Raw genomic sequence first — 9,028 nt, forward strand, 5'->3', positions numbered from 1 at the left:
ACAAATGAGGATCAGATATCTTTAGGTTTACATACACTCTTTATTAATAACTAATCATTTTAACGGTTCTTACACTGTAAAAGGTGAAAATATGATCAAATATTTAGAAATTGTGATGGAGTTAGCAAAATCCTTCGAAATGTTTAGTATTGTACATGTACCAAGAGAAGGAAACGTTGGGGCAGATGCTTTAGAAAACTTAGCATCATCTTTAAAGATATTTGCTGTATAATCAATAATTTAGTATATGAGTTGTATAAGCTGGATTTTGGTATTTTTATTCAGCTGTATAATCAGTAATTTATTTTGTGTGTTAGAAGCAGTTTAAAGAGTAAAACCGCTTCAAAGAGAAACCCACTTCAAAATATATAAATAAACAAAACCGCTTCAAACGAAGGTCAAAATCCATTAGAAGTGATGAGCAGCTTCTAAGGTAACTTTTAACCGTTTCTAACAGACATGTTCTATAGTAGTGAATCATTGGTAGAAAAATATTAACATCTATCATACAAAATTTGATTCAAAACATGGAATAACATTTACAAGAACATGTTTTTTTGATATTTGGAACATAAAATTTCATAAAATAATTGTCATATGGTAAACAAAATGTCACAGATATATGAGCACTACTCCAAAGAGAATTTACTAAACATATATACCAGAAGCTAAAATATTATTTTCAATCCATTCCCAATTAAGTATCAACATGCAAACAATTCAACTGACTTGACACCCATCAACGGCGACACCCTTAGCCGTGGGGCAAGTGGCCAACGGACAGTGCTCGCCTTCGGTCCCCCACCATTCAATGGCTGTGTCAGTCATGGTGAGAGAAAAATAGATAACTATCCCCATGAAAGCCAAACCGGCATCAAGCGCTGCCGAGAGGACGTAGTTGTACTTCTGCCACCACTTTTTCCGGTACTTGAGCACGAAAAAGTTGAAAATGGTACCCACAAAAACCCAGCAGTTAAAATTTAACGTTGTGGCAGGAGGCATTGCCGCGCAAGACCCTAGAATAACTGGTAGGTTGATAAGTTTGATCCATTTCTTATTTGGGAAGGCAATCATAATAATAATAATAATAATAATAATAATAATAATAATGTTTGCAAACTAAAAATCCATCAAAGGACTATAAAACTGGACTAAATGAATTGACTCTTTTAAAAGATCATGTGAATTGTGAAGAGTTATGATTTTTACAAACTTGTTTATTTAAAAACCTAATTACTTTTGATCCTATCAAATTTACAGAAAACTAACTACAACCAGCGCGCTAGGCATGTAACCTAAAACTTGGCAAGCCTTTAAGGTAGAAAAAGTGTGTGAGGCAAATTATCTTACACATCCATCAATTATGAGACATTGACCTATATTTTGAATCAATGCAATTATTTCAATAGTCAAACTGAAATTAAAAAGAAAGGCAATGACTATTAGATTTTATCTTTGAAAAGACAAATTTATTTTCATCAAAATCTTCCTAACCTTGCATTTACAAGGATTTAAACTAACTACCTCTATTTTAAAAAGGTGGACTTATACCACTAAAGTACTAGACCATTTGATTAATATCGTTTGATCAAAGAGAAGTGATTTTTAATTCTTTTTCATTTTTTATCACTCATCCATATATACATATTTAACAAACTGAAAGGCAACTAAATAGTTGTAGCTTGAAGGAGTAAAAAATATTAAAAATATTTTTTTAATTCATTGTACCTAGTAAGTACATACAACAAAATATATATATATATATATATATATATATATATATATATATATATATATATATATATAACTTCAAACAAAAAACAATATTTTATAAAAAATATGAGAAGACTTTAAAACAAAGTACACCATCTAAATATATAGGTTATAATAAAAAGTGGAGTATGTCTAAAAGTGTAAGAAATAATCTGGTGCATTAGATATATTGATCTAACGGTGGATATGAAAAATGTGTTTATTGTGCGGTGTGTTTTATTTTAGTTACAGTGTGTTTTATTATATCTAATGGTGAAAACACACTTCCTACACTTCTTAGAAAAAATCTACTTCTTATATATAACCTTGCTATATATATATATATATATATATATATATATAAAAGTTCAAATAAAAAATAATTGTTTTGTGAGAATTGTGAGAAAACTTTAAAATAAAGCACACCACCTAAAAATGACACTATATCATGTAAATACGAAAATATACGGTTTTTAAAATCTACCAGCCTTAACCATTAGATCCTAGATCCAAGAGCTTAGATTTATTCTTATGTTTCACACAAAACTATTATTTTTTACGTTAACCATACTATATATATATATATATATATAGATAATTTAATTTACATTACAATTATGACGACACATGTTGTTACATGTAAAATGTTAATGATATTTTTTGTTTTTCATATAAAATATTAATGAAAAGTGTTATCTTACATGTAAAATACTGCTTTTGACATGTAAAATCTTTATAAACTGTTGTTTTATATGTAAAATGTTAGTGAGATTTGTTGTTATACGAGTAAAATGTTAATGAAAATTGTTATTTTACATGTAAAATATTACTCCCTTCGTCCCATTAAAAGTGTTCACACTTCCTTTTTTATTTGTCGCATTACAAACGTCCACTTTCAAAATTTATTAGCTAAATTCCAAGTTCACCCTTAAACATAACTAACATTAATAAACAATTATGGACCCAATTTAAAATGACATTATTGCCATTTGGTAAGCAAAAGAAACAATAATTTAATCTACCTTAAACTTTGTGTTTTTCAAACTAATACACTTTGATCGGGACGGAGGGAGTAAATTTTATACGTAGAATCCATAAATAACTGTTGTTTTACATGTAAAATGTTAATGAGATTTGTTGTTTTACGTGTAAAATGTTAATGAAAATTGTTATTTGCATGTAAAATCTTAAAGAACTATTGTTTTACATTGGGATGAGCTCGGGGTGGTACCAGTGATCCCAAAAATCCCAAATATTTGGTACCGGTATTTCTTGCAAAATTCGAGAAATACCGGTACCGATACCGAAAACTTAAAACTTAGTAACCAATTTTGTGTCATTCCTACTTTTCCTACAAAACTATGTATTTTTATTTAACCCTTATATATATATATATATATATATATATTACAATTGGGATTATATATAATAGAAATAATATGTACCTTCCATTGAACAAGATGACATGAGTTACGGTAGATATGACGGCAGCAAAACCAATGCCATAGGTAAGGGCGAAAAACGTACTCATATGTATTTGGCCCTGTTTCTCGTACTGGGGCATATCTATCTCAAAATTATTGTTCACAATCGCTGACACATTATAAGTTTGTCCCCGATGATCAAATAGATGAGATGAGAAAATGGAGAAAGTTTTGGCATCATACATGTCAAGCCCCCAATAAGCGATGGGGATAATTATGTACATCACGATCACAAACCCGATGTAAACATTTGCGATAGCAAAAAAAGGGGTGACGAGTGGGCTTCCAAGAAACGATGCTATCACCGACCAATCTACAATGAACGATAGAAGCCCAAGCCCTTTCATGCCCGAACCGATTTGTTGGGCGGTTATAGATTTTGAGAAAACGAGGCACAATATGGACAAATTGGAGAGTGTTGGGAAAAGATATCCGGGGACAATGTACCACAAGAAACTACAAGCAAGTGCGATTACGAAGAATTTTGCTCTGGACATTCCTGCTGATGCATCTGTCTCATGAAGAGCCCTGACAAAAATAATACAAGTTATGTACAAGTTAAAACACTACCGGACAAAAAGCTAGTAACCTATATTATATCATTTGTCTATGACTGCTCGAATGCAACACATAATGCATCAATTCTAAGTGGGAACACCAATTAAAACATGCACCATCCATCATTGATAGAGATATTATTTTTGTATAAGTGATCGATGAAGTCGTTACGCCTATATCCCGAATTGATCGATGTTTATAATAAAAAAGAATTCAAACATCAAATAAATACATTATAATAAATCTTAATATTATTATTTGATGTGAACATTACTTCTTTAATTAAATACTTGAAAACTCGTTTATTTTGATTTAGAAGTGATATCAATGTATATAGGAGATCTATTGAGAGAATGTAAAAAATAACAGGAGATAGTGCGGTGAATATTGAATATATTTTCTTAAAAATTCAAAACAAACTGAATATATGCATATATATAGGAACCTGAATAGCGAGACTTGAACAAGAGAACTCGGCCACCACATCTGAGCAGGCTCTACAACATATTTTCTCAGAAAACCAGCCCAACCGTAACCTAGTACCTGTTCATATATAATTAAAACACCGTTTATTTTTTCTTTCAAATAGTCACGAGAAAGCTAAATATATATTTAATATGTAGTTTAGCTAGTTTTATATACAATATTTTGAACTAACCACACACACGTACAGATTTCTAAACATAAAAAAGAATTTAGGTTTTGAATTGCAGTGCTTGTAAAAGAATATGGTTTGGTAAATCACTTTGTAACTAGCTAGGGTTTTATTATTTAAAAAAAACGTTAGGGTTTAATATTTAACCTGCGTAGTGATGACAAGGATCCAACTAGCGAGAAAGGAGATTTTGCGATGATAGAAAGCTCTGATGATATCAACAATCCCGACCGCATAGGCGGATCCACTTCCAAAAGCCGATCCGGCGTTGGCAAAAATGGAGATAAGAATATGCTCTTTGACGTTAAAGGGGCCTGGATTCAAGGAAAACTGGAAGCCTAAGACGTGAAACGTTTTCCCCGGAAGAACAGCCGCCATGTGGAAGGGTCGCAACTTGAACGGAGATCATTGATATTATGAGGGGCTCGGTTCGGTAGCTGAAGAAGGTGTTGAGGAACGAAAGGGTTGCACACGAGATGATTCCCAGGAACCACATCCGGAATGTCCATACGGGCAGTGATTCTAATTCATCCGCCTCAATCGTCGTCTTGTTGTTGGATGCTAATTTTCCACTCTCGGTATCCATTATTAGGGTTTTCTTTTCAACAACGAATATGTTATGTTCTTGTGACGACAATTTGAAGGAAGAATCTGTAGGATACCTTTTTATGCTAGCTGTTTTTTTCTACTAGGTATCCTATTACTCTTTGAAATCTGTACAGCAATAATAATAATAATAATACAATATTTTTTAATTTAATATCTTCACTGCCCAATTTAATAGGAACTCAATAAATTATGGCTTCTTTTGTGAAACGTTTTTTCTACTTTTACCAAGTATCCTGTTACTTTTAGAATCTTTTTATTTCATCAATTTTCCGTTTTTATTTATTTTGTTACTCTTTTAATCTCTTAATGAGCTGTTTCCATCAATAATTTTAGTATATTACTGTAACTAACAAACTGCCCAAATTTGGGGAAACTATCAAATTAATTAGTTATGAAAAATATATCTAATAGATTACTCATGACTTTTAAATTTAAAATTAACGATAAACGAAATCTTGGCATGTGTTTGGTACACTAATTATGAATCTGGCGTGACAACATTTTCTTGTGCGCACACCTTGATATTGCGAAGTAATTGCTTTGGCACAACCGATATCAAGGTTATGTGTAGTGAAGGGGCTACAATTGGGGGCGAATTGTGACACGTGGCGCTCACTAAGCATGGAGTGGAAATTTGTTTTTGGAGTGTAATGGTGTAGGGGCTACAAGTTGGGCCCACAGTGTGTTTTTTTATTATTTTTTTTATAATTAAACTAATTAAATAAAAATGCATTAAAATTAAAAAGAAATACAAAAAAAACATAACTAAAAAAAATACATAACTAAAAATATTAAAAAACATAACTAAAGAAAAAAATAAAAAAAAAAAACATAACTAAAAAAAGAAACTAATATCCGTAATATTCGCGCATTTTTTCACGTCGGCGTTGCATCAATAATGCGGCATCCTCGTGAAACCCCTCCACTTTGAGGGATTCGTAGTCGTCTTTCATTTGTTTTAATTCGAAAGTCTTGTTCAGCTTTTCTTGTTGTTTGTTGGATGCTCGAATGTCGGCTCCAATTACGGTGACAATTGTTTCCAATCGACCGACCAACTAGTTTATTTCAACGGGCTCCGTATTGAATCGTGTTGACGACGAACCTTCCCCCTTATTTTTCCTCGATCTCCCGCGTGGTCGAGGCAACTCCTCTACCTCATCTTCGTCGGGTATATTCAAATCATCGGCTAAATTGACCGTGTCGTCGAGGAAGAAGCTACGAGCATCAGAGTGTGTGTTTGGTGTGCTCGGATTTGTCGACGACGATGTATTCGACCTTTTTGAAGGCCGGGATGAGCCGGCTCGTCGGGCGGCCGGAACGGTTGGTACCACATTCCATTTCGAGCAACGACGTAGCTTTTCCCAAGAACTCAAATACTTGAACGGTTTCCCGGGCCGCTCAACAGTGTAACCCTGAGCTCGAAAGTCGCTCAAGGCTTGACCTATAATGTCGATGTCGTTATTTCCGCTACGCCAGCCGGGCCCTTCAACCGGTTAATTATACCGGCAAATTTTTAACAGTCGGCGTTAAGCCCCTTCCAGTGGGCTTGAACCGCTTCTTTTCCCCGGTAGTCTTCGGGTTTACCGGTTATCGCGAGTCAAGCTTCAAATACTTTCTTCCAAAACACCCCGGTGGCAAGTTAGCTACAAATTAAATTTATTTGTAACAATTAGTATATATTTTAATAAACACTAAATACATTTTTAATAAATACTTAATATTAAAAAACTTACCGACGTCGGGATCCTCTGAAATGTTAATCCAAGCCCTTGCAAGGGCCACCTCCTCCTCCTCGTTCCAATGCTTGTATGGATCACGTTGCGCCATCGTCTCCCCCCGGTTGTTTTTTTTTTGTGTTTACGGGTCGGCTTTTTGCTTGAACCGGAGGCCCGTGACGTTTGCGTATCTGGTACCGTCACCGGCTCCGACTCCGGTGGTGTAGACCCGAACGCCGGCATTGTGTTTTGGAGGCTGAGAAAGTTGGCATACATGTTTAGGTTCAGGTCAGAAAGTTGATACGGATAGCTAGGTTGGTTCGGTTGGCTCGGTTGGTTCCATTGTAAGTTCGGTTGGTTCGGTTGGCTTGATTGCGAACCATACGTTTGACCGAAATCAGGGAATTGGTAGTTCGGTTGGCTCGATTTCGAACCATACGTTTGACCAAAACCAGGGAATTGGTAGTTCGGTTGGTTTGGTTGGCTCGATTGCGAACCATACGCTTGACCGAAAGCAGGGAGTTGGTAGTTCGGTTGGTTCGGGTTGTTTCTAGGATTCATTTTGTTTATTTTTTGTAAGAAATTGGGTATGATTTGTGTATAAAATGGAGAAGAAGGGTGTATGTTTATATATATATATATATATATATTGTTTTATTTTTATTTTTTTTAAATTTGACCATTTCAAAACGGTCATTTTATTAAATTATTATTATTTTCTTCTTCAACGGGCGACAAATATATCCCGCCCCCGCCCATTTTCGCCCAATTATCGCCAGGGGGACGGTGTTCCACCAAAAAATCGCCCATTTTCGCACATTATTCCCGTCCAGTACACAGAGCCTAATCTTTATATTATAATGTTACTTTTAATAAGGATAATTTAGTATAGGGATGACAATGAGTCTAGTTTGGGTTGGGTTTAGGTATTCCCAAACCCATAACTGGTTGAAAGTTCGTCCCAAACCCGTCGGGTTTTAATCGGGTAATTACCCGTCGGGTTTCGAGTTTTCCCATCGCGTTTCGGGTTTCTTATCGGGTTTTAATAAACTACCTGTGGGGTATACCCGGCTCAAAACCCGCTAGGTTTCTACCGGGTTTTGACAAAATATAACTAATCAATTACGTACAAAGATGGTTACTATAAACATAAAATGTCTCAAATAATTGGCATAAATAAGTTTCGAAAAATAACATATAGTGTATATATATATAATATAATAAGTTATATCGGGTACATCGGGTATATAATCGGGTAAATTGGTTTATGTATCGGGTAATCGGGTATATTATAAATCCCAAACCCGCGAAAAATTTCAAAACTAATCCCAGACCCGTCCCAAACCATAATGGGTCGGGTATTACCGTCTCATTTTTGTCGGGTTTCGGGTTTTCCCATCGGGTTCAGGTTTCATTGTCATCCCTAATTTAGGGGTGTCAATTCTTGACACGACCCGAAGCCCGACACGAACCCGACATGAAAAAGTTATAGGTTCTGGGTCGGCTGGCACGACCCATTTTCTTAAATAGGTCAACCCGAACCCGACAAGTTTAATAAAAGGTCAACCCGAACCTGACACGTTAAAAAGTGCGTTGACCTGTTAAGCCGTTTAACAATTTTGGAGAAGTTAACATTTTTATTTTAGAGATAAGATGTTTTAAATTTTAAAGTTAAATACTTAGTTTGCTGATTTTCATATATCAATTAATTTTAAATGTATAATATTTTGTTTTTACACTATTTTTATCAACTTTTTACTTATAATAATTTCAGTTTATTAAATCTAACAGTATATTCAATGGTTATTTTATTCGTTTGTTCTTATGTTGAGCTAAATATGTAAACATAAGTTTATTGAATGAGAACAAAACATAAATACAAAAAACAAATAGCTTTAACACAAATTATTAACAAGTTTTATATGAATAAGATTAATTAATTGTTTAGTTTAATACTAAGTCAATAGATGTTAATCATATTCGTATATGAACGTAAAATGGGTTGACCCGAAACACAACCCGAACACGACACGAATTTAAATAGGTCGACACGACCCGACCCGAATAAAAATATGGGTTGTGTTAGGGTTGAAGTGTAAGGCCAATATTTGTGACTTGCGATATCAAATTACGAAACTCGTTATATATTTTGTGGTCAAGTGAATAATTTTAGCCGACGAGTAAACCGGACACGAATCGAGAGCTTCGACACGCGCGTTTAACTTCAATGGGGATAAGGTTTCTAGAATGTTTAG

General features: G+C 34.3%; 1 pseudogene; it reads right to left on the reverse strand.

Moving 5' to 3' along the window:
* Positions 1-1,357: 1,357 nt before the first annotated feature.
* Positions 1,358-5,035, reverse strand: LOC143595417 (oligopeptide transporter 2-like; annotated as a pseudogene).
* Positions 5,036-9,028: the final 3,993 nt, after the last annotated feature.

Source organism: Bidens hawaiensis, unplaced genomic scaffold, assembly GCF_021521415.1.
Source record: "Bidens hawaiensis isolate Kalapana, Puna unplaced genomic scaffold, B.hawaiensis_p1.1 tig00045122_1, whole genome shotgun sequence".
Classification (NCBI taxonomy): domain Eukaryota; kingdom Viridiplantae; phylum Streptophyta; class Magnoliopsida; order Asterales; family Asteraceae; genus Bidens; species Bidens hawaiensis.